This window comes from Arachis hypogaea, chromosome 16 (genome assembly GCF_003086295.3).
Source record: "Arachis hypogaea cultivar Tifrunner chromosome 16, arahy.Tifrunner.gnm2.J5K5, whole genome shotgun sequence".
Classification (NCBI taxonomy): domain Eukaryota; kingdom Viridiplantae; phylum Streptophyta; class Magnoliopsida; order Fabales; family Fabaceae; genus Arachis; species Arachis hypogaea.
The window spans coordinates 70,800,996-70,823,953 of NC_092051.1; the positions used below are offsets into that span (position 1 = coordinate 70,800,996).

The 22,958-nt window shown below is 40.3% G+C and overlaps 1 non-coding gene across 1 annotated transcript; it reads right to left on the reverse strand.

Moving 5' to 3' along the window:
* Positions 1 to 8,615: 8,615 nt before the first annotated feature.
* Positions 8,616 to 8,723, reverse strand: LOC112760259 (small nucleolar RNA R71). Its single transcript, XR_003180708.1, has one exon. It is a non-coding gene; the product is annotated as a small nucleolar RNA R71 (small nucleolar RNA).
* Between the last annotated feature and the right edge of the window lie 14,235 nt (positions 8,724 to 22,958).

Here is a 22,958-nt window from a genome sequence, read left to right on the forward strand (position 1 = left end):
GGCTCAAAGTGGTTAACAAAGGTAATTGAAAAGGGTAGGCTTAATTTGGATAAGTGAGTTTGAACAAAAAAATGGCCTCAATCATATGCAAGCATACAAATATAATAAATATTGGACATGTAGGATGAAACAAAATATAGATTACAATCAAAGAGAAGTAAACACACAAGAATAAAATATTTATGGTTAAATAATGTAACCATGCATAAAGGCTCAAATCTTCACAGGTTGTGTGTTCTTTAGCTCAAAAATCATGTTCCAAATACAACTTCAAGCAGATTTATCATAAAAAAAAATTTTTTAAAATTAGTGAAATTTTGTTCCAAAGATAGAGTCTTAGAAGAAACTTATTGTCTTTATAATCAAGTAGAACATGCATTGCAACTAACCTATTACTTTGCAATTTATCCTATTCTATAAAAGAAAGAAAATCTAACTAAAATATCCTAATTTATTGGTGCTAGGGAAGAGAAATTACCTCCAGAAGTCAGGTACTGACCGACCTCCCCACACTTAAGGCTTTGCACCGTCCTCGGTGCCATCTGTCAGGAACAGGGATGGGCTGGTGGCAGTATCTCCACAGTCGGGACCATCATGGCTCCCTGTGCTGGTAAAGGAGGTGGAGTCTGGGGTGTCTGAGTCCTTGAAGTGTCCCTTGAGTAGCTCCTTGAGGTGTTTGAATCGGTGCTCGTTACGACGCTCTCTTAACTTCGCTTTCTGTTCTTGTCGATCCAACCTTTCGATTATCTACTGGAGCAGTGCGTCTGTTGTAGGTGCTTGTGGTGTTGAAGAAGGGATATCTTCAACCGGTGCAGTAGGAAGGCTTGTAGTGGCTGCTGGAGGTCTGAGGTATTTCCCGTTAGGGACATACTGATCATCCCGTGGAAGCATGGCTTTGGTGTCCCCAGCTCTATAGGAGACTCCGGCTGCTGAGACAAGATCTGAGATTAAGGCGGGAAAAGGTAAGTTGCCCGCGATTTGTACGTGTCCCATGGCATTCCGGATATGTCTTGGTAGAGTCAGAGGCTAGTCTGTAAGGATGCACCATAGTAGAACGGCCATGTCCGCAGTGAAGGAGGACTTGTGAGTGCTCGGAAAGACGTAATGGGACATGATCTGTGCCCATACGCGAGCCTCCAAGGTAAGTGCTGAAGCAGATATTCCCTTAGGGTGGGTACGATGGTATCCGTAGATCCAATGGCTGCCAGGTAGTGCGATAACTCTGAGAATAGCTTCCCAGTCAAATTGGTACATCTGGCGCTTGAGTGTGGCTTCTTGAAAGGTGTCCAATCCTTCTGGAATAGGGGGAAGACCTAAAGCTTTTTGAATGGCCTCTTCTGTAATGGGGACTTGCTTCTGACGGACAAAGACAGACTGCAGGGTAGGCAGGTAGAAGTTAGAGTAGAACTCGACTACCCAAGAAAGATTAACCTGCCTTGGTTGTCTCTGTAGGAAACCCCAATGTCTTCGTTCAATTTGCGGCTCAACAAAAGTAGCAATATTGGGCGGGAGGATAAGAAGGTGTTCGTTGTTGTAGCTCCTTTCAGCCAGGATGGGGAACATCTGCTCACAGTAGCGATTGGGAAATCGCGCAGTATCCTTTGCTTGAAAGGCTTTCTCCTTTTCATCAACCTTTATGATCCTCTTAACTCTTTTTGTTAAGGGCTTGACTGCAGTTGAAGAAGGCTCTGCCACTAGTGCTCTTTTAGTTCCTCTTCTTGTTGGGGGTTTGGGAGTAGCTTTGTCTTTTCCTTTCTTGGTGGCCATCCTGAAAAAGAGAAGAGAAAGTAAATTAAATTCAAAGAGATGTATAGCAAGGAAGAGAACGGAAAAGGTGGTGATGGATGCACATTAACAGGTAACTGACATTAACACACGCTCATGAGTACATGTGAAAAGTCATCAATGGAAAATAGCTAGTGCATATAATGACAAGTGAATGCAAGGTGTTTATTGGCATGCCGGCAAAGGGCATGAGTAGCATAGATCAAGCATCACGTTGTAGCAAACTATCACATTTGTATTGACAATTAATTTCAATTAATACAATAGTAAAGGGAGTTTATGAAAAGTAGCATTGAATAGTAGAATAACATAGAGAAGTGCATAATGCCATATGGACTTTTTCACAAACACATAGCATGCATGGTGAATAAGATATAGAAAGTGTTAAAGTGAACATGCAAGCAACCCTTTTAAAGAAAATAATATATAATTGCCAAACAATTTACAACAATCCACAAGCATATAATGAAGAATAATGACTCAAATAAACTTCTAACACCATGTAAAAAGGAAAGAAGAAAAAGGAAAATATGAATAATGAAAAGAAAAAGAAAAGAAAAGAAAATAACATATAAAATAAGAAGAATCGTAGAAAAGGAAAGAGGGAAGAAGAAAATAAAACCTTGTTAATGGAGGTGAAAGAGAGAGAGAGAGAGAGAAAGGGGAGATAGAAGGAACAAGGGAGAAGGAAGAAATAAGGAGGGAAAAGAAAAATTAGGATTTGAAGAGGAAAAAGATAAGATATTTTGGCAATTAAGGTTGAGCTGTGCGGCGCAAGCGACGCGGCCGCATGGGGCACGTGTTCGCGCGATTGCGCTTTAGTGCAGGTGACGCGGTTGCGTCGGTCACGCGGTCGCGTGACCCATGTTGTGCTTCTGGCGCCAGTGCATCCTCGCGCCTGCACAACTCTCTGTTTGAATTGATATATTTGCCAAATTTGGGGTGACGCGATCGCGTGGGGCATGCGATCGCGTGAGTGGGCTTCAGAAGGGAACGACGTGGACGCGTGGGCCATGCGTCCGCGTGGGTAGAATTGTGCGTTTAGCACCAATCCAGCACCACTCTCGCACAATAATTCATTGTGCACCCTTTTTACATCAAAAATTAGGGCACGCGGCCGCGTGGGTCACGCGGTCGCGTGGGAGGCCATTATGCCCATACGACGCGGACGTGTCGGCGACGCAGCCGCATGGGTCGAATTGTGCCACTGGCACGCCTCCAGCCACGCTCCAGCGTGACTCTCTGTTCGTTTTTATTTTTCTCCCCTCTCCTTGCGACGCGGACGCGTCACTGATGCGGTCGCGTCGCGTGGCGTTTTTTTTTAATAAGAATATGAAAATGCAGATGCACGAAATGTACTGATAAATAGAAGAGTTATTGAATAGAAAAACTAAAAATAAAGAAAATAACGATCATACCGTGGTGGGTTGTCTCCCACCTAGCACTTTGCTTTAACGTCCATAAGTTGGACGCTCCACTAGCTCAATCTTCTACTATGTGGGGATCTTCCAAGAGGAAGATCTCAAGCTCCTTGTTTTTCGGCATCTTCTCGCCATAGTATAGCTTCAGGCGTTGTCCATTAACTTTGATAAGTTCAGAACTTGAAGGATGACTTAGGTGATAAACTCCGTACGGTTCGGCCTTCTCTACTCTGTATGGACCTTCCCATCTTGATCTCAACTTACCTGGCATGAGCCTCAGTCAAGATTTGTAAAGGAGGACTAAATCTCCAGGTTGGAACTATTTTTTCTTGATGTGCTGATCATGTGCAGCCTTCATCTTCTCCTTGTGTAGTCTTGAGTTCTCATAAGCTTCTAGGCGAAGGCTCTCCAGTTCTTGCAGTTGCAACTTCCTTTCAGATCCGGCTTTCTCGATTCCCATATTGCACTCCTTGACTGCCCAAAAGGCTCTGTGCTCTACTTCAACTGAGAGATGACAAGCTTTTCCATAAACTAAGCGGAAAGGGCTCATCCCAATGGGTGTTTTGTATGTTGTTCTGTATGCCCAGAGTGCATCTTGTAGCCTGGTACTCCAGTCTTTTCTATGAGGTTTGACTATCTTCTGCAAGATACGCTTTATTTCTCAGTTTGACACCTCGGCTTGCCCATTGGTCTGAGGATGGTATGCTGTTGCAACCTTATGAATTATCCCATGCCTCTTCATTAATCCTGTTAGTCTCCTGTTACAAAAATGGGTGCCTTGATCGCTCACGATTGCTCATGGTGATCCAAAGCGACAAATAATATGGTTTCTCACAAAGGAAACAACAGTGTTAGCATCATCAGTGCGGGTAGGAATTGCTTCCACCCATTTGGAAACGTAATCCACAGCTAACAATATATAAAAATAACCATTAGAATTTGGAAATAGACCCATGAAGTCAATGTCCCAAACATCAAAGATTTCACAGAAAAGCATAATTTGTTGAGGCATCTCATCCCTCCTGGATACATTACCAAATTTTTGGCATGGGAGACAGGATTTACAAAACTCAGCAGCATCTCTAAAAAGAGTAAGCCACCAGAATCCACAGTCTAAGATCTTTCTAGCTGTTCGTTGAGGGCCAAAATGCCCTCCACTCTCAGATGAGTGACAGGCCTCTAAAATGGGCTGGAATTCTGATTGAGACATACAATGTCTAATTACCTGATCAGCGCCACATCTCCATAAATATGGGTCATCCCATATATAATATTTAGACTCGCTTTTCAGCTTGTCTCTTTGATGCTTAGAAAAGTTTGGAGGAAATGTGCGGCTAACTAGATAATTAGCGACAGGTGCATACCAAGGGAATACTTCAGATACTGCTTGCAGATTATCAAATGGAAAATTATCATCTATAGGAGTAGAATCATCCTTAATGTGCTCAAGGCGACTCAAGTGGTCTGCCACTAAATTCTGGTTACCACTCCTATCCTTTATTTCTAAATCAAATTCTTGTAATAGCAGTATCCAACGTATAAGCCTTGGTTTGGACTCCTTTTTAGCTAATAGATACTTTAAAGCTGCATGGTCTGAATACACTATTACTCTAGTACCAAGCAAATAAGCTCGGAATTTATCCAGACCAAAAACAATAGCAAGAAGCTCTTTCTCAGTAGTAGTATAATTGGACTGGGCAGCTGATGAGCGGATAATTTATACGCTTTTTGGCATTGTTTTTAGTATGTTTTTAGTATATTTTAATTAGTTTTTATTATATTTTTATTAGTTTTTATTTAAAAATTATACTTCTGGACTTTACTATGAGTTTGTGTGTTTTTCTGTGATTTTAGGTATTTTCTGGCTGAAATTGAGGGACCTGAGCAAAAATCTGATTCAGAGGCTGAAAAAGGACTGCAGATGCTGTTGGATTCTGACCTTCCTGCACTCAAAGTTGATTTTCTGGAGCTACAGAAACCCAATTGGCGCGCTCTCAATTGCGTTGGAAAGTAGCCATCCTGGGATTTCCAGCAATATATAATAGTCCATACTTTTCCCAAGATTTGATGGCCCAAATAGGCGTTCCAAGTCAGCTCAAGAATTTTGGCGTTTAACTCCAAAACTGGCACAAAAGCTGGAGTTAAACGCCCAAACTGGCACAAAAGCTAGCGTTTAACTCCAAGAAAAGTCTTTACACATGGAAGCTTCAATGCTCAGCCTAAGCACACACCAAGTGGGCCCGGAAGAAGATTTCTGCATTAATTACTGATTTCTGTAACCCTAGGCTACTAGTTTTCTATAAATAGGACCTTTTGCTATTGTATTTTACATCTTGGGACGTTTAGTCCTTAGACCTTTGAGGCTGACCATTCGGCCATGCTTACACTATTTGTTCTTATGTATTTTCAACGGTAGAGTTTCTACACACCATAGATTAAAGTGTGGAGCTCTGCTGTTCTTCATGAATTAATACAAGTACTATTGTTTTTCTATTGAACTCAAGTCTATTTCTTCTCCAAGATATTCATTCGTTCTTCAACTTGATGAATGTGATGATCCGTGACACTCATCATCATTCTCACCTATGAACATGTGCCTGACAACCACCTCTGTTCTACTAGCAATGGCTTGAATGCGTATCTCTTGGGTTTCTAATCTAAGATTGGAACCTTCGTGGTATAGGCTAGAATTATTGGTGGCCATTCCTGAGATCCGGAACGTCTAAACCTTGTCTGTGGTATTTTGAGTAGGATCTGGGAAGGGATGACTGTGACGAGCTTCAAACTCGCGATTGTGGGGCGTGTGACAGACGCAAAAGGATCAATGGATCCTATTCCGACATGATCGAGAACCGACAGCTGATTAGCCGATGTTGTGACAGAGCATCAGGACCATTTTCACTGAGAGGATGGGATGTAGCCATTGACAACGGTGATGCCCAACATAAAGCTTGCCATGAAAAGGAGTATGAATGATTGGAAGAAGGAAATAGGAAAGCAGAGGTTCAAGGGGAACAAAGCATCTTTATACGCTTATCTGAAATCCACCAATGAATTACATAAGTATCTCTATCTTTATTTTTTGTTTTATTCATCTTTTAATTATCAAGCCGACAATCTCCGTGGGATCGACCCTTACTCACGTAAGGTTTATTACTTGGACGACCCAGTGCACTTGCTGGTTAGTTGTGCGGAATTGTGACAAAGTGTGATTCACGTTTGAGAGCTCCAAGTCCTTTGGCGCCATTGTTGATGATCACAATTTCGTGCACCAAGTTTTTGGCGCCGTTGCCGGGGATTGTTCGAGTTTGGAGAACTGACGGTTCATCTTGTTGCTTAGATTAGGTATCTTTTCTTCAGAATTTTTAAGAATGAATTCTAGAGTTTCAAGGTGATGTTCTTATCATCACAAAAGCTGATTGATTCCCATCAATTTAGCTATTGAATGTAATGTCCTGCTGAAGCTTGGCCAAACATGTCTAATCTTTTTAGACTGAAACTTTAGACTAACATTGCATGATTCCTGGAATTCTTATTAAAAGTTTTGATTCTCTTTATTTTCTTTTCTATATAATTTTTGACAAAAAATACAAAAAAATTTTTAAAATCATAAAACCAAAAATATTTTATGTTTCTTGTTTGAGTCTAGTATCAATTTTTAAGTTTGGTGTCAATTTCATGTTTCTATTTTTCTTGCATTTTTCGAAAATTACATGCATGTATCTTCATTAATCTTCAAGTTGTTCTTGATGATTTCATTGCTTTGATCTTCAAATTCTCTTGTTTTGTATGTTTTGTTGTTTCTTACATGCATTTTTACATTGTTATAGTCCTTAGTATACAAACTTTTAAGTTTGGTGTCTTGCATGCATTGCTTATTTGATCCTAGTTACATTTTTATTGATTCCCATCATCAAAAATTCCAAAAATATTTTTAAGACTATGTCTTTTGAAGTCAATAATACAGAGAATTGAAGATTCAGAACATTCAGCAGAGGAATCAAACAGAAAAAGCTGGGCGTTCAAAACGCCCAGTGAAGAAGGAAAACTGGCGTTTAAACGCCAAGCCAAGGTACCTAGCTGGGCATTTAACGCCCAAAAAGGTAGAGATTTGGGCGTTAAACGCCAGAATGGGCACCATTCTGGGCGTTTAACGCCAGGATGACACTAGAGGGAAGATTTTGTTTTTAATTCACATTTTTTTCAAGTTTTCATAATTTTTCAAAATCAAATCTTTTTCAAATCATATCTTTTCAATCATATCTCTTTCAAAATCAATTTCTTTCCATTTTATATTTATTTTTTACTATTTTCAAAAATCCTTGCTTCAATTCAAGATTTACTTCAAAATTTTCAAGTTGTTACTTGCCTATTAAGAAAGGATCAAACTTTAATTTTTAGAATCATATCTTTCAATTTCTTGTTAGTCAAGTAATCAACTTTAATTTTAAAAACTTTCTTTTTCTAAATTGATTTTCAATCATATCTTTTCAATCATATATTTTCAATCACATCTTTTTCAAAATTAATTTTCAATCATATCTTTTTAATTTCTGATTTCAAAATCTTTTTCAAAAATCACTTTATTTCTTTCCCAATCTTAGTTTTCAAAAATCTCAATCAAATTTTCAAATTTCTTTTTAAAATATTTTAATTAATTTTCGAAAATTCTTCCCCTCTTCTCACATCCTTCTATTTAAGGGACTAACACTCCTCCTCAAGGTACAATTCGAACTCTATTCCTCTTAATAAGTTCGAATTCTCCTCTCTCTACCTCCTCCTTCTATTCTTCTTCTCCTCTGACACCTCAAGGAATCTCTATACTGTGACATAGAGGATTCCCTACTTTCTTGTTCTCTTCTCTTTCATATGAGCAGGAATAAAGATAAAAGCATTCTTGTTGAAGCTGATCCTGAACCTGAAAGGACCTTAAAGAGAAAGCTAAGAGAAGCTAAAGAACATCTCTCTTTAGAGGGCCTAACAGAGCTTTTCAAGGAAGAAGAAACCATGGCAGCCGAAAACAACAATGCCAACAATGCAAGGAAGGTGCTTGGTGACTTTACTGCACCTACTCCTGATTTTTATGGGAGAAGCATCTCTATCCCTGCCATTGGAGTAAACAACTTTGAGCTTAAGCCTCAATTAGTTTCTCTAATGCAACAGAATTGCAAGTTTCATGGACTTCCATTGGAAGATCCTCATCAGTTCTTAGCTGAGTTCTTGCAAATCTGTGACACTGTCAAGACCAATGGGGTTGACCCTGAAGTCTACAGACTTATTCTTTTTCCTTTTGCTGTAAGAGACAGAGCTAGAACATGGTTGGATTCACAACCTAAGGAAAGCCTGATCTCTTGGGAAAAGCTAGTCAATGCCTTCTTGGCAAAGTTCTTTCCACCTCAAAAATTGAGCAAGCTTAGAGTGGAAGTCCAAACCTTTAGACAGAAGGATGGTGAGTCCCTCTATGAAGCTTGGGAGAGATACAAGCAATTGATCAGAAGGTGCCCTTCTGACATGCTTTCAGAATGGAGCATCATAGGAATCTTCTATGATGGTCTGTTTGAACTATCCAAGATGTCATTGGATAGCTCTGCTGGAGGATCTCTTCATCTGAAGAAGACGCCTGCAGAAGCTCAGGAACTCATTGAAATGGTTGCAAATAACCAATTCATGTACACCTCTGAAAAGAATCCTGTGAATAATGGGACAACTCAGAAGAAAGGAGTTCTTGAGATTGATACTCTGAATGCCATATTGGTTCAGAATAAAATATTGACCCAACAAGTCAATATGATTTCTCAGAGTCTGTCTGAAATGCAAGCAGCAACAGGCAGTACTAAGGAAGCTTCCTCTGAAGAAGAAGCTTATGATCCTGAGAACCCAGCAATGGAAGAGGTGAATTACATGGGAGAATCCTATGGAAACACCTATAATCCTTCATGGAGAAATCATCCAAATCTCTCATGGAAGGATCAACAGAGACCTCAACAAGGTTTCAACAACAATAATGGTGGAAGAAACAGGTTTAGCAATAGCAAGCCTTTTCCATCATCTTCTCAGCAACAGACAGAGAATTCTAAGCAAAACCCCTCTGACTTAGCAACCATTGTCTCTGATCTAATCAAAACCACTCAAAGTTTCATGACTAAAACAAGGTCCTCCATTAGAAATTTGGAGGCACAAGTGGGTCAGCTGAGTAAGAAAATTACTGAACTCCCTCCTAGCACTCTCCCTAGCAATACAGAAGAGAATCCCAAAAGTGAGTGCAAGGCCATAACCATATCTCACATGGCCGAACCTGGAGAGGTGGAAGAGGCAGTGATCTCCACTGAGGAAGACCTCAATGGACGTCCACTGACCTCCATGGAATTCCCTAATGAGGAACCATGGGAATCTGAGACTCAGACTGAGACCATAGAGATTCCATTAAATTTACTTCTGCCATTCATGAGCTCTGATGAATATTCTTCCTCAGAAGAGGATGAAGATGTTACTGAAGAGCAAGTTGCTAAGTACCTTGGAGCAATCATGAAGCTAAATGCCAAGTTGTTTGGTAATGAGACTTGGGAGGATGAACCTCCATTGCTCATCAAAGAACTGGATGACTTGACTAGGCAGAGATTACCTCAAAAGAGACAGGACCCTGGAAAGTTCTCAATCCCTTGTACCATAGGCACCATGACCTTTGAGAAGGCTCTATGTGACCTAGGGTCAAGCATAAACCTTATGCCTCTCTCTGTAATGGAGAAGCTAGGGATCATTGAGGTACAAGCTGCAAGAATCTCACTAGAGATGGCAGACAATTCAAAGAAACAGGCTTATGGACTTGTAGAGGATGTCTTGGTCAAGGTTGAAGACCATTACATCCCTGCTGATTTCATAATCCTAGAAACTGGGAAGTGTATGGATGAATCCATCATCCTTGGCAGACCCTTCCTAGCCACAGCAAAAGCTGTGATTGATGTTGACAGAGGAGAATTGATCATTCAAGTGAATGAAGACTCCCTTGTGTTTAAAGCTCAAGGATATCCCTCTGTCACCATGAAGAGGAAGCACGAAAAGCTTCTCTCAATACAGAGTTAAACAGAGCCCCCACAGTCAAACTCTAAGTTTGGTGTTGGGAGGCCACAACCAAACATTAAGTTTGGTATTGAACCCCCACATTCAAACTCTAATTTTGGTGTTGGGAGGTTCCAACATTGCTCTGAACATCTGTGAGGCTCCATGAGAGCTACTGTCAAGCTATTGATATTAAAGAAGCGCTTGTTGGGAGGCAACACAACTTTTACTTATCTATGTTAAATTTCTATTGTTATTTTATGTTTTCTGTAGGTTGATGATCATGTGAAGTCACAAAAACTATTGAAAAAGCAAAAACAAAGTGAAAAATAGAATAAAAAATAGAACACCCTGGAGGAGATAGTTACTGGCGTTTAAACGCCAGTAAAGGTAGCAGAATGGGCGTTAAACGCCCAGTCTGGCACCATTCTGGGCGTTTAACACCAGAAAAGGGCACCAGACTGGCGTTTAATGCCAAGAATGGGCAAGAAGCTGGCGTTAAACGCCAGAAATGGGCAGCAGCCTGGCGTTTAACGCCAGGATTGGTAGAAAGGGGCATTTTGCACGCCACTTGGTGTAAGGATGAGATATCCTTGACACCTCAGGATCTGTGGACCCCACAGGATCCCCACCTACCCCACCTATCTCTCTCTTCTTCACCCATTCACCAATCACCTCAATACCTCTTCCCCAAAAACCCCTCACCTATCAAATCCCACTATTCTCCTCACCACTCACACCCATCCTTCATAAAACCCCACCTACCTCACCATCCAAATTCAAACCACTTTCCCTCCCAAACCCACCCATAATGGCCGAACCATACACACCCCTCTCACCCCTATATAAACCTATCTTCACTCCTTTATTTTTACACAACCTAAACACCACTTCTTCCCCTTGGCCGAAACACAAAGCCCACTCCATCTCCTCTATTTCTTCTTCTTCTACTCTCTTCTTTCTTTTTTTGCTCGAGGATGAGCAACCTTCTAAGTTTGGTGTGGAAAAAGCTAAAGCTTTTTGTTTTTCCATAACCATTTATGGCACCAAAGGCCGGAGAAACCTCTAGAAAGAGGAAAGGGAAGGCAAAAGCTTCCACCTCTGAGTCATGGGAGATGGAGAGATTCCTCTCAAGGGTGCATCAAGACCACTTCTATAAAGTTGTGGCCAAGAAGAAAGTAATCCCCGAGGTCCCTTTTAAGCTCAAAAAGAATGAGTACCCGAAGCTCCGACATGAGATCCGAAGAAGAGGTTAGGAAGTTCTCACCAACCCCATTCAACAAGTCGGAATCTTAATGGTTCAAGAGTTCTATGCCAATGCATGGATCACCAAGAACCATGATCAAAGTGTGAACCCGGACCCTAAGAATTGGCTTACAATGGTCCGAGGGAAATACTTGGATTTTAGTCCAGAAAATGTAAGGTTGGCATTCAACTTGCCCATGATGCAAGGAGATGCACCCCCTACACTAGAAGGGTCAAATTTGATCAAAGGTTGGACCAAGTCCTCATGGACATATGTGAAGAGGGCGCTCAATGGAAGAGAGATTCAAGAGGGAAGCCGGTTCAACTAAGAAGGCATGACCTCAAGCCCGTGGCTAGGGGATGGTTGGAGTTCATCCAACACTCAATCATTCCCACTAGCAACCGGTCTGAAGCTACTATAGACCAGGCTAGCATGATACATAGCATCATGATTGGAGAGGAAGTAGAAGTTCATGAGGTTATATCCCAAGAACTCTACAAGGTGGCAGACAAGTCCTCTCCTTTGGTAAGGTTATCCTTCCCTCATCTCATTTGTCACCTTTGCAATTCGGTTGGAATTGACATAGAGGGAGACATTCTCATTGATGAGGACAAACCCATCACTAAGAAAAGGATGGAGAAAACAAGAGAACCTCATCAAGAGCATGAGAAAATTCCTCATCATGAAATCTCTGAGATTCCTCAAGGGATGCATCTTCCTCCATAAAACTATTGGGAGCAAATCAACACCTCCCTAGGAGAATTAAGTTCCAACATAGGACAACTAAGGGTGGAGCACCAAGAGGATTCCATCCTCCTTCATGAAATTAGAGAAGATCAAAGAACCATGAGAGAGGAGCAACAAAGGCAGGGAAGAGACATTGAGGAGCTCAAGCACTCCATAAGATCTTCAAAAGGAAGAACAAGCCGCCATCACTAAGGTGGACCCGTTCTTAAACTTCCTTGTTCTTTATTTTCCTGTTTTTCGAAAATTATGCTTTATGTTTATTTATGTTTGTGTCTTTATTACATGATCATTAGTGCCTAAATGTCTATGCCTTAAATCTATGAAAATGAATCCACCACCTCTCTTAAATGAAAAATGTTTTTAATTGAAAAAGAAAAAGAAGTGCATGAATTTCAAATTTTAAAACAGTTTAATTATTTTGATGTGGTGGCAATGCTATTGTTTTTCTGAATGAATGCGTGAACAGTGCATATTTTTGAATTTGTTGATTCATGAATGTTAAAATTGTTGGCTCTTGAAAGAATGAAAGGAAAAGGAGAAATGTTATCTGATGATCTAAAAAATCATAAAATTGATTCTTGAAGCAAGAAAAAGCAATGAAAAGCTTGCAAAAAAAAAAAAGAAAAAAGCAAGCAGAAAAAGCCAATACCCCTTTAAACCAAAAGGCAAGGGTGATAAAAAGGATCCAAGGCTTTGAGCATCAGTGGATAGGAGGGCCCACAAGAATAAAATCCTGGCCTAAGCGGCTAAACCAAGCTATCCCTAACCATGTGCTTGTGGCGTGAAGGTGTCAAGTGAAAACTTCAGACTGAGCGGTTAAAGTCGAGGTCCAAAGCAAAAAGAAGAGTGTGCTTAAGAACCCTGGACACCTCTAATTGGGGACCCTAGCAAAGCTGAGTCACAATCTGAAAAGGTTCACCCAGTTATGTGTCAGTGGCATTTATGTATCCGGTGGTAATACTGGAAAACAAAGTGCTTAGGGCCACGGCCAAGACTCATAAAGTAGTTGTGTTCAAGAATCAACATACTTAACTAGTAGAATCAATAACACTATCTGGATTCTGAGTTCCTATAGATGCCAATCATTCTGAACTTCAAAGGATAAAGTGAGATGCCAAAACTGTTCAGAAGCAAAAAGCTAAAATCCCCGCTCATCTAATTAATACTGATCTTCATAGATGTTTTTGGAATTCATTGTATATTCTCTTCTTTTTATCCTATTTGATTTTCAGTTGCTTGGGGACAAGCAACAATTTAAGTTTGGTGTTGTGATGAGCGGATAATTTATACGCTTTTTGGCATTATTTTTAGTATATTTTAATTAGTTTTTATTATATTTTTATTAGTTTTTATTTAAAAATCATACTTATGGACTTTACTATGAGTTTGTGTGTTTTTCTGTGATTTTAGGTATTTTCTGGCTGAAATTGAGGGACCTAAGCAAAAATCTGATTCAGAGGCTACAAAAGGACTGCAGATGCTGTTGGATTCTGACCTTCCTGCACTCAAAGTGGATTTTCTGGAGCTACAGAAACCCAATTGGCACGCTCTCAATTGCGTTTGAAAGTAGACATCATGGGCTTTCCAGCAATATATAATAGTCCATACTTTTCCCAAGATTTGATGGCCCAAACAGGTGTTTCAAGTTAGCTCAAGAATTCTGGCGTTTAACTCCAAAACTGGCACAAAATCTGGAGTTAAACGCCCAAACTGGCACAAAAGCTGGCGTTTAACTCCAAGAAAAGTCTCTACACATGGAAGCTTCAATGCTCAGCCTAAGCACACACCAAGTGGGCCCGGAAGAAGATTTCTGCATTAATTACTGATTTCTGTAACCCTAGGCTACTAGTTTTCTATAAATAGGACCTTTTGCTATTGTATTTTACATCTTGGGACGTTTAGTCCTTAGACCTTTGAGGCTGGCCATTCGGCCATGCATACACTATTTGTTCTTATGTATTTTCAACGGTGGAGTTTCTACACACCATAGATTAAGGTGTGGAGCTCTGCTGTTCTTCATGAATTAATACAAGTACTATTGTTTTTCTATTCAACTCAAGTCTATTTCTTCTCCAAGATATTCATTTGTTCTTCAACTTGATGAATGTGATGATCCGTGACACTCATCATCATTCTCACCTATGAACATGTGCCTGACAACCACCTCTGTTCTACTAGCAATGGCTTGAATGCGTATCTCTTGGGTTTCTAATCTAAGATTGGAACCTTCGTGGTATAGGCTAGAATTATTGGCGGCTATTCCTGAGATCCGGAACGTCTAAACCTTGTCTGTGGTATTCTGAGTAGGATCTGGGAAGGGATGACTGTGACGAGCTTCAAACTCGCGATTGTGGGGCGTGTGACAGATGCAAAAGGATCAATGGATCCTATTCCGACATGATCGAGAACCGACAGCTGATTAGCCGATGTTGTGACAGAGCATCAAGACCATTTTCACTGAGAGGACGGGATGTAGCCATTGACAACGGTGATGCCCAACATAAAGCTTGCCATGGAAAGGAGTATGAATTATTGGAAGAAGGCAATAGGAAAGCAGAGGTTCAAGGGGAACAAAGCATCTTCATACGCTTATCTGAAATCCACCAATGAATTACATAAGTATCTCTATCTTTATTTTATGTTTTATTCATCTTTTAATTATCAACCCTCCATCACCATTTGAATCTGCCTGACTGAGATTTACAAGATGACTATAGCTTGCTTCAAGCCGACAATCTCCGTGGGATCAACCCTTACTCACGTAAGGTTTATTACTTGGACGACCTAGTGCACTTGCTGGTTAGTTGTGCGGAATTGTGACAAAGTGTGATTCACATTTGAGAGCTCCAAGTCCTTTGGTGCCATTGTTGATGATTACAATTTCGTGCACCAGCAGCGTCTAAAGTTTTAGACGCATAAGCAATAACAAAATGATCCTTTCCTTCACGCTGAGCCAGCGCTGCTCCTACTGCATGGTTGGAAGCATCGCACATGATTTCAAATGGCTGGCTCCAGTCTGGTCCTCTTACAATTGGGGCTTGAGTCAGGGCGGCCTTCAGCTTATCAAACGCTTGTTTGCAATCCTCACTGAACTCAAACTCAATATCCTTCTGCAGTAATCTGGATAAGGGAAGTGCTACCTTACTAAAGTCCTTAATAAATCTCTTGTAAAAACCTGCATGGCCAAGGAACGAACGGACTTCCCTTACAGAGGAGGGGTAAGGTAAACTAGAAATAACATTCACCTTTGATGGGTCTACAGAAATGCCATTATTAGATACCACATGTCCTAATACAATCCCTTGTTTTACCATAAAATGACATTTTTCAAAATTCAATACAAGGTTTGTATTAACACATCTATCTAATACTCTAGATAATCCATCTAAGCAAAGGCTAAAAGAATCACCATAAACGCTAAAATCATCCATAAAGACCTCCATACAGTCCTCAATAAGATCAGAGAAAAGACTCATCATGCACCGTTGGAAAGTAGCTGGTGCATTGCACAAGCCAAAGGGCATTCTCTTGTAAGCATAAGTCCCAAAAAGACATGTGAAAGTGGTCTTTTCCTGATCTTCAGAAGCTATATGAATCTGGAAATAACCTGTGTAACCATCTAAAAAGCAATAATGTGATTTACCTGACAGGCGATCCAGCATTTTATCAATGAATGGAAGTGGGTAGTGATCCTTACGGGTGGCTTGGTTGAGACGCCTGTAATCAATGCAGACTCTCCAAGCGTTCTGAACTCTAGTTGCTATGAGCTCTCCATGCTCATTCTTCACTGTAGTGACTCCAGACTTCTTGGGCACCACTTGCACTTGGCTAACCCATTCACCATCTGAAATGGGATAGATGATACCTGCTTCCAATAGTCTGGTCACTTCCTTTTTGACAACTTCCAAGATAGTGGGATTCAATCTTCTTTGGGGTTGACAGACAGATCTTGCTCCCTCTTATAAAAATATTATGTGCTCACATACTTGAGGGTTGATGCCTACTATGTCTGCCAAACTCTACCCAATTGCCTTCTTATGCCTCCTCAGTACATCAAGCAACTGCTCTTCTTGTTGTGAAGTGAGTTCCCTTGCAATGATAACTGGAAACCTCTGCTCATCTTCAAGATAAGCATATTTGAGATGCGGAGGAAGAGGTTTTAATTCCAACTTCTGATCATGGCAGGCTCTAGATTGTCTGAAGCTTGTGAAAATGCCGAAGTGTCTTCATTGTCAGTCAAGAGGGTCCCCACACTTGGACCTTGTCCAGTGTGCCTCTCCTCTAATTCTTCCTTGTGAACTTCAGCTACAGTTTCATCTATGACATCACACTGGAAGATAGAATGATCTTCTGGAGGGTTGTTTATGACTCCATTCGGATTGAAGATCACTATTCGGCCATCTATTTCAAAAGAGTATGTTCCTAAAAAAGCATCCAATTTGAATTTTAATGTCTTCAGGAATGGTCTTCCAAGTAGGATTGATGATGGCTTATCTGAGTCATTATGGGGCATCTCCAAGATATAAAAATCAATGGAAAATGTAAGCCCTTTAATGTTCACTAAAACATCTTCAGCAACTCTAGCCACTGTAATAATGCTTTTATCTGCTAACACAAAACAAGCTGCCGACCTTTTTAAGGGAGGGAGCCTCAAAATATCATATATAGACAAAGGCATTATACTAACACATGCTCCTAAATCACACATGCAATCATAAATTACTACTCCACCAATAGTACAACTAACTATACAAGGACCTAGGTCACTACACTTTTCAGGTAATCCTCCCATTAAAGCAGATATGGAACTACCTAAAGGAATAGTTTCTAATTCATTAATTTTGTCTTTATGTATACATAAATCTTTTAGAAACTTTGCATATTTAGGTACCTGTTGAATAACATCAAAAAGGGGAACAGTTACCTCAACCTTTTTGAATATTTCTACCATTTTGGGATCGGGTTCCAGCTGCTTCCAAGTGGTTTTTCCGCAAGTTTTCGACTCTTTCATGAACAATGTATTCGAAAGTATTTTTAATCATGCTCTTGAGTTCTGTGAGATTTGTCTTGGGTTTGAAATATTCTCTTCTGTAAACCTCATGCTTCCTCGACTCAGCTTGAGTTTGTTTCAAACTGATGCGCTGGTTTTCTTCTTATTGATCCTATTGAACTTCTTTGATCCAAGGGTTATCTTTGAAGTTGTCAATTGATTTATTTCTAGCAAACCTCATTGCTTGAGCGTCTTTGTTTATGTAAAAATTGGATACATTCTCTCAAATCTATGAGTACTATCCTTGATATTTGGCTCTCCTTTCTAAATCTTGTATCCTTCTGAGTAGACTCGAGAATTGTTTTGATATCACGTGCGACTTGTAGACGTAGTAACGTGATGCGTTAGTTCTTTAAGACATGATATATGTATACGGAAGTTGAAGCGGTAGGTGTGCAACGTTATGAGTTTTGGGTGTTTTGTTCCTTGCGAATGGGTTTTGCGGTTGTCAGGCTTGTGATTGAATATGGGGATTGTAAAGTGCTTGATGGAGTTGGAAAGTTGAAACTTTGAGGTTGATATGAGATTAGTGTGCGGATGTTAAGCACGTCGTTTTAACCCCATCATGTTTTATAGCCTTCGATGCCTTGCTTTACTCCCACATGTTTGAACCATGTCATCTTTTGCATTGAGCCTATCTTGTAACGTTTGCCTTGCAATCACACTCTTACTTTTGTATCCTTATGCATACGACAACCCAAGTATTTGAAAACCGTATATATATGTTTATATGTTGAGATATTTTTGCATCTTCCTTAAATGTGTTTAAGGGTGAACTGTTATGAAATTTCTTTCGTTTTGTAACAATTTTCGAGGACGAAAATTTTTATAAGGTGGGTAGAATGTAAGACCCAGAACCTTTGAAAAGTTTTATTGTGATCAAGTCTAAGATCATATAGTTATTTATAGCCTTAATTTCAAAAATTATTTTATTAAAGATAATTAAGGCAAGTTTTGATTTATTGAATTTGAAATAAATTGAGATTATTATCCAATTTCACAATTATTGGATTATTTTTTATATTCAAATTATAAAGCTGGTAGTTGTGAAATAATAAGGATTTTTATATAATTTGAATTAAATAATTAATATTTTAAATATTAATACTGCTTCATTGGAAAATAAAAGATTTAATTATATTATTCCTAATTATTTTATTTGGACATTTTATTGAAAGTAATTTGCGAAATTGATGAGCAAATAATATTTTCTATAAACAATTAGTATTGGATTTAAAATTGGGTTTCAATTATTATATTATTTCCAATTTTATGTGAAATTACCAAATTACCCCTAACCCTAATTTTACTCAAAAACCCTAGCCCTAAAACCCTACCCGGTTACCCGTTGCTCCCCAATGCCCCAGCAACCAAACATACACGGCTTTTCCCTTTCCCTTCCATGAAAGAAGGACACAAGAGCAAAAAGAGAGGAAGAGAAAGGAATCTGCGTCGGTGGCACTGGGAAGGCTGTCGCTTGTCATCATTGCGAGTCACCGTCCCTGAGCTGCAGCACCATGGAGCTAGCTTTGTCGCACTACCTCGGCCGTCCGTGCTATCACCGTCGCCGCTAGTTCACCTGGCGCCGCCGTCGAAGTTGAAGCACGGGGAGAGAGGGTTCGCGAGTGAGCAAAGGGGTGAGGGCCTGGATCCACCGCGCCACTGTCTAACCCGCCGCGCCTCGCCGCCCTTGCCGTCGTGGAAGAGAGAACACAGGGGAGAGAGACTGCGCGACTGGGAGAGAGGGAGATCGGGGGAGAGAAGGTTCTGTTCGTGCGGCTGAGCCTCCCTGCCTCAGATCGCCGTCCAGCCGTCGCATCACTGCGCCACTGTCATCGCTGAGTTGGGAGAGAGGAACGTTGCAGCAGCTGGATCCTGAGAGGGGAAAAGTTCACATGAAGCGGGAAAAAGCTATGAGGAGAGGGAGGCCGTGCATTCCGTCGCGTGCGTCACCACCCAAGGACCGCCGCTGCTCTCGCCGGGAACCGCTACTGGAGCCTGTGTCATTTGGATTTTATCGCGAGTTACCGCCGCCAAAACCACCGCTGTGATTCTGACCGCCGGGGACGGCTCTGTGACTTCTGGGATCACCGTCGGAGCTCCGGGTTGAGCTTCTGCCACTTGAGACCCTGCTGCCGTCGCCGGAAAAAGTATGTCGGTAAGGGTTTTAATTGAGGTTTCTGCCTTTTTGGATTTTGAGAAGGTTTTAATGCTACGTGGTTTTTATAGTTGATCCACCGGAGCTTCTGGCCGCCGCCGGAGCTGTTGTCGGGCCTGTTCGAAATCGCAGCTGCTTTGTTTCGCTAGTTCAGTAAGCATTTATGTTTCGGAAAGCCTCGTGTTAGTATTCTGTTGTGTTCGGTTAATGAATATGAGTTTTTATAACGTGGGGTCGAGTCTTGATTATTGTATGTTGCGATTAGTGTTGCTATGGTTATTGCGAACGTGACTGGGAGCTGAGGTTTTGGTTGCCGTCAGTTCGGGTTGAGGCGGAAAGGACTCTGTGACGCGTTTGAGTTATGGAATTTGCGTTTTGAGGTATGGGCGCTTTCTGAAAACTATAGTTTATTATTGGAATTATTACATATAGATACTGATGTGAGATATGGTGTATTTAGTGATTGCATATGCCTTATGTATTATTTGATTGAGTCGAATGATTATGGATGTTTGTTTTGCTGAACTGTTGTGCGGCTTTGTGAAATGTAATGTTTTGAAGTGATTCTTTAAAGATTTGAAATCTGAGTTTAATCCGTTGAGGATTGATTTGATTTGAGTCAATTATTTGATGATGTGAAAAGTCGAATGCACTTTTGAATTCAGTCTGGTTTACTTTAATTGACTTGATCTTGGACAAATGATTTGTTACTGAACCGTTTCTTTAAAGCTTTGGAAATGAGTTAAATCGGTTGATATTGAGTTGACTTTGAAATGGTTTTCTTGAGATATGCCACTGAGGTGACTGTTGGATTTAACTTGCTTTGAATTGATTTCTGGTTTTGAGCTGTTGAAAAGGAATGAGAAACGGTTTAGTTGGGACCCGAACCGTGTGGCAAAAGTCCAAGTTTTAGGGGAAGTGCTGCCGAAATTTCTACAAAATCCTAGTCTTGTTAAAAAGTTATTAAAAAAAGATTGGATTTGAGAAGTTGTATTATTTGATTTATTAAGAGAATATTTATATTTTCAAGCTTAATTTATTTAGTGAACTCTATGCCTTGAGTTTGACTTATTTAGAAATGAACTATTTTTACCGTTTGAATCACTGAAGGAAAGAATGATGCTCTAATATTGATTTCAATATAAAAAGGAGCTTTTAGTGATTTCAAAGGAATCTAGACTTTTGATTGAGTAATTAAGTTTGAGGCATTTTGGAAGAGTTAGAAGAATGGGTTCCAAAAAGAAACATGAAAGTGGTTTGATTCAAATGAACCGGTTCCTTTTCAAATGAGTTAATTTTTGGACCGGGCTGGAACTTGTGATTTTGTATAGTCGGTTTCATAATAAATTCAGTTTTATTTACTCGAACCGAGAATCCATGATTTTAAGAGTTTCAATGAATTTTAAGGAATTGATATAGGTTGACCTTCCCTAAAGACTTGGGACTCTATCGAGAAACTTTTGTTATAAAATCTCATTGTTGTATGGGTGATTTTGAATACTTTGAAATAAATCCTTAACTTGCCATGGTTTTGGAAGTTTTGGAAAGAGAATGCCGAGAGTGGCTTTGTTTTAAAAAGGGAACTCACTTTGAGTAAATTTGGCTTATGAGCCTGAGATGATTTGAGAAATGAGATTTCTAAAGCCAAGGCTGAAAAGAGTTAAAACTTGATTTCAAAGTGAAGCGATTTGAGAAAAAGTGATTTATGGCTTAAATGCCGGTTTTATGAATTTGATGATGTTGGATGGTGGAAGTGCTGTTTTGTTATGGGCCGGAATGGCTGTGTATGATTATGAATATTGGCTGGTTCTGGATTGAACCGTGAGCCGGAATGGCTGTGTATGATATTGATTTATGGCTGATTGCCGAATGAGTTATGGGCCGTATGGCTGACTATGAATTATGAATTTAAGCCGGATGGCTGAGATGGATGTTGATCAATGGCTGGGACTGAATGAATATATGCTTGAGATACCTGGGTAGTAGCAAGGGTTATGGTTCGTCCCACTTGCTCCAGGTTAGAGACTGTGACGCCTGGGTAGTAGCGGTAGTAGTGGTGATTCCACTCGCTCTAGGTTGAGCTTTTAAACACCTGCCTGGGTAGTAGCCGCAGTAGTGGTTATTCCACTGGCTCTGGGTTGAGCGGGTAGTAGCAATGGGGTTGTAGCTCAAACTTACTTGCTCCGCGATGGGTGTTTCTGTCCATGGTTAGCTACCAGGACGTGTCGGGTTGGCTATATAACCGACAGATGATATCATCAGCCACTAGGGACAGGCATGCATCATATGCATTTATGTGACATTGTTTGGGTGTGCATATTATACTTGGTTTGCCTGTGTGATTAATTGCTAACTGTTCTACTTGCAATAACTGTTTGTTTGTGCTTGCATCTTCCTATTTGTGTTTGCTACTGGGACTCTATTGGACTGTGGTGATTGGTTGTTGTTGGATTGTTTGGGCCTAGGGCCGTGGTTGGAATGAGATGAACTGATGGTTGATTTCGGTTTTGTGTTTCTGGTTTGGAATAAAATATGAAAGGTTATTTTGGTTCCGCATAGATAAACCGTTTTGAAAGGCTTTTGAGTTTTTGAAAATTGAACGGTTCTTCTTTCAGAAAAGATTTCCGACTTTACTTTTATTGTAAACCGTTATTTTTGAAAAGAGGCATAAGACGGTTATTAATCACTGGTGCGGTTATCTTCACGTATCCTATTACAGTAATTCCCAAAAACCCTCTACTGAGAACCCTTTCGAGGATGATGTTCTCACCCCCCCTACATTTTTCCCTTTCAGGATATGGGCGCAGAAGTCACGAAGAGTTCATTTAGTTGTTGTTGAGATGCTCTGTATTGTTTTAGTTATGGTTTATTGAACCCTCGCCTTTATCTTGATATATTCTGTAAGAGGGATAGGAATTGTATTGGTTATTGCTTGTAATATTATCTATGTATATGTATATATATGGATGTACTCTTTATGAGTTTTGTAAGTTGTATGGTATCTATGGATGTACGTTATTGAACGAAAGTATTTTTGGGAGTGGTGTTGCGGTTTAAAGTTTTAAGCAGGCTCATATTTTAGTGTTAAATAGTATAAAAGTCGTCGTAATGTCCGAACTATCAGAGTCGCGCAGCCGGAAGCGTGAACTTTGGTAGTTAGGGTGTTACAGGTATACGGAAGTTGAAGCGGTAGGTGTGCAACGTATGAGTTGTGGGTATTTTGTTCCTTGCGAACGGGCTTGTGGTCGTTATGCATATGATCGGTTATGGGGATTGTAAAGTGCTTGATGGAGATGGAAAGTTGAAGCTTTGAGGTTGAGATGAGATTAGTGTGCAGATGTTGAGCACGTCGTTGGAACCTTATCCTATTTTATAACCTTCAATGCCTTGCCTTACTATCACATGTTTGACCCATGTCACCTTTTTGTATTGAGCCTACCTTGTAATGTTTGCTTTGCACTCACACTTCTACCTTTACATCCTTATGCGTATGAC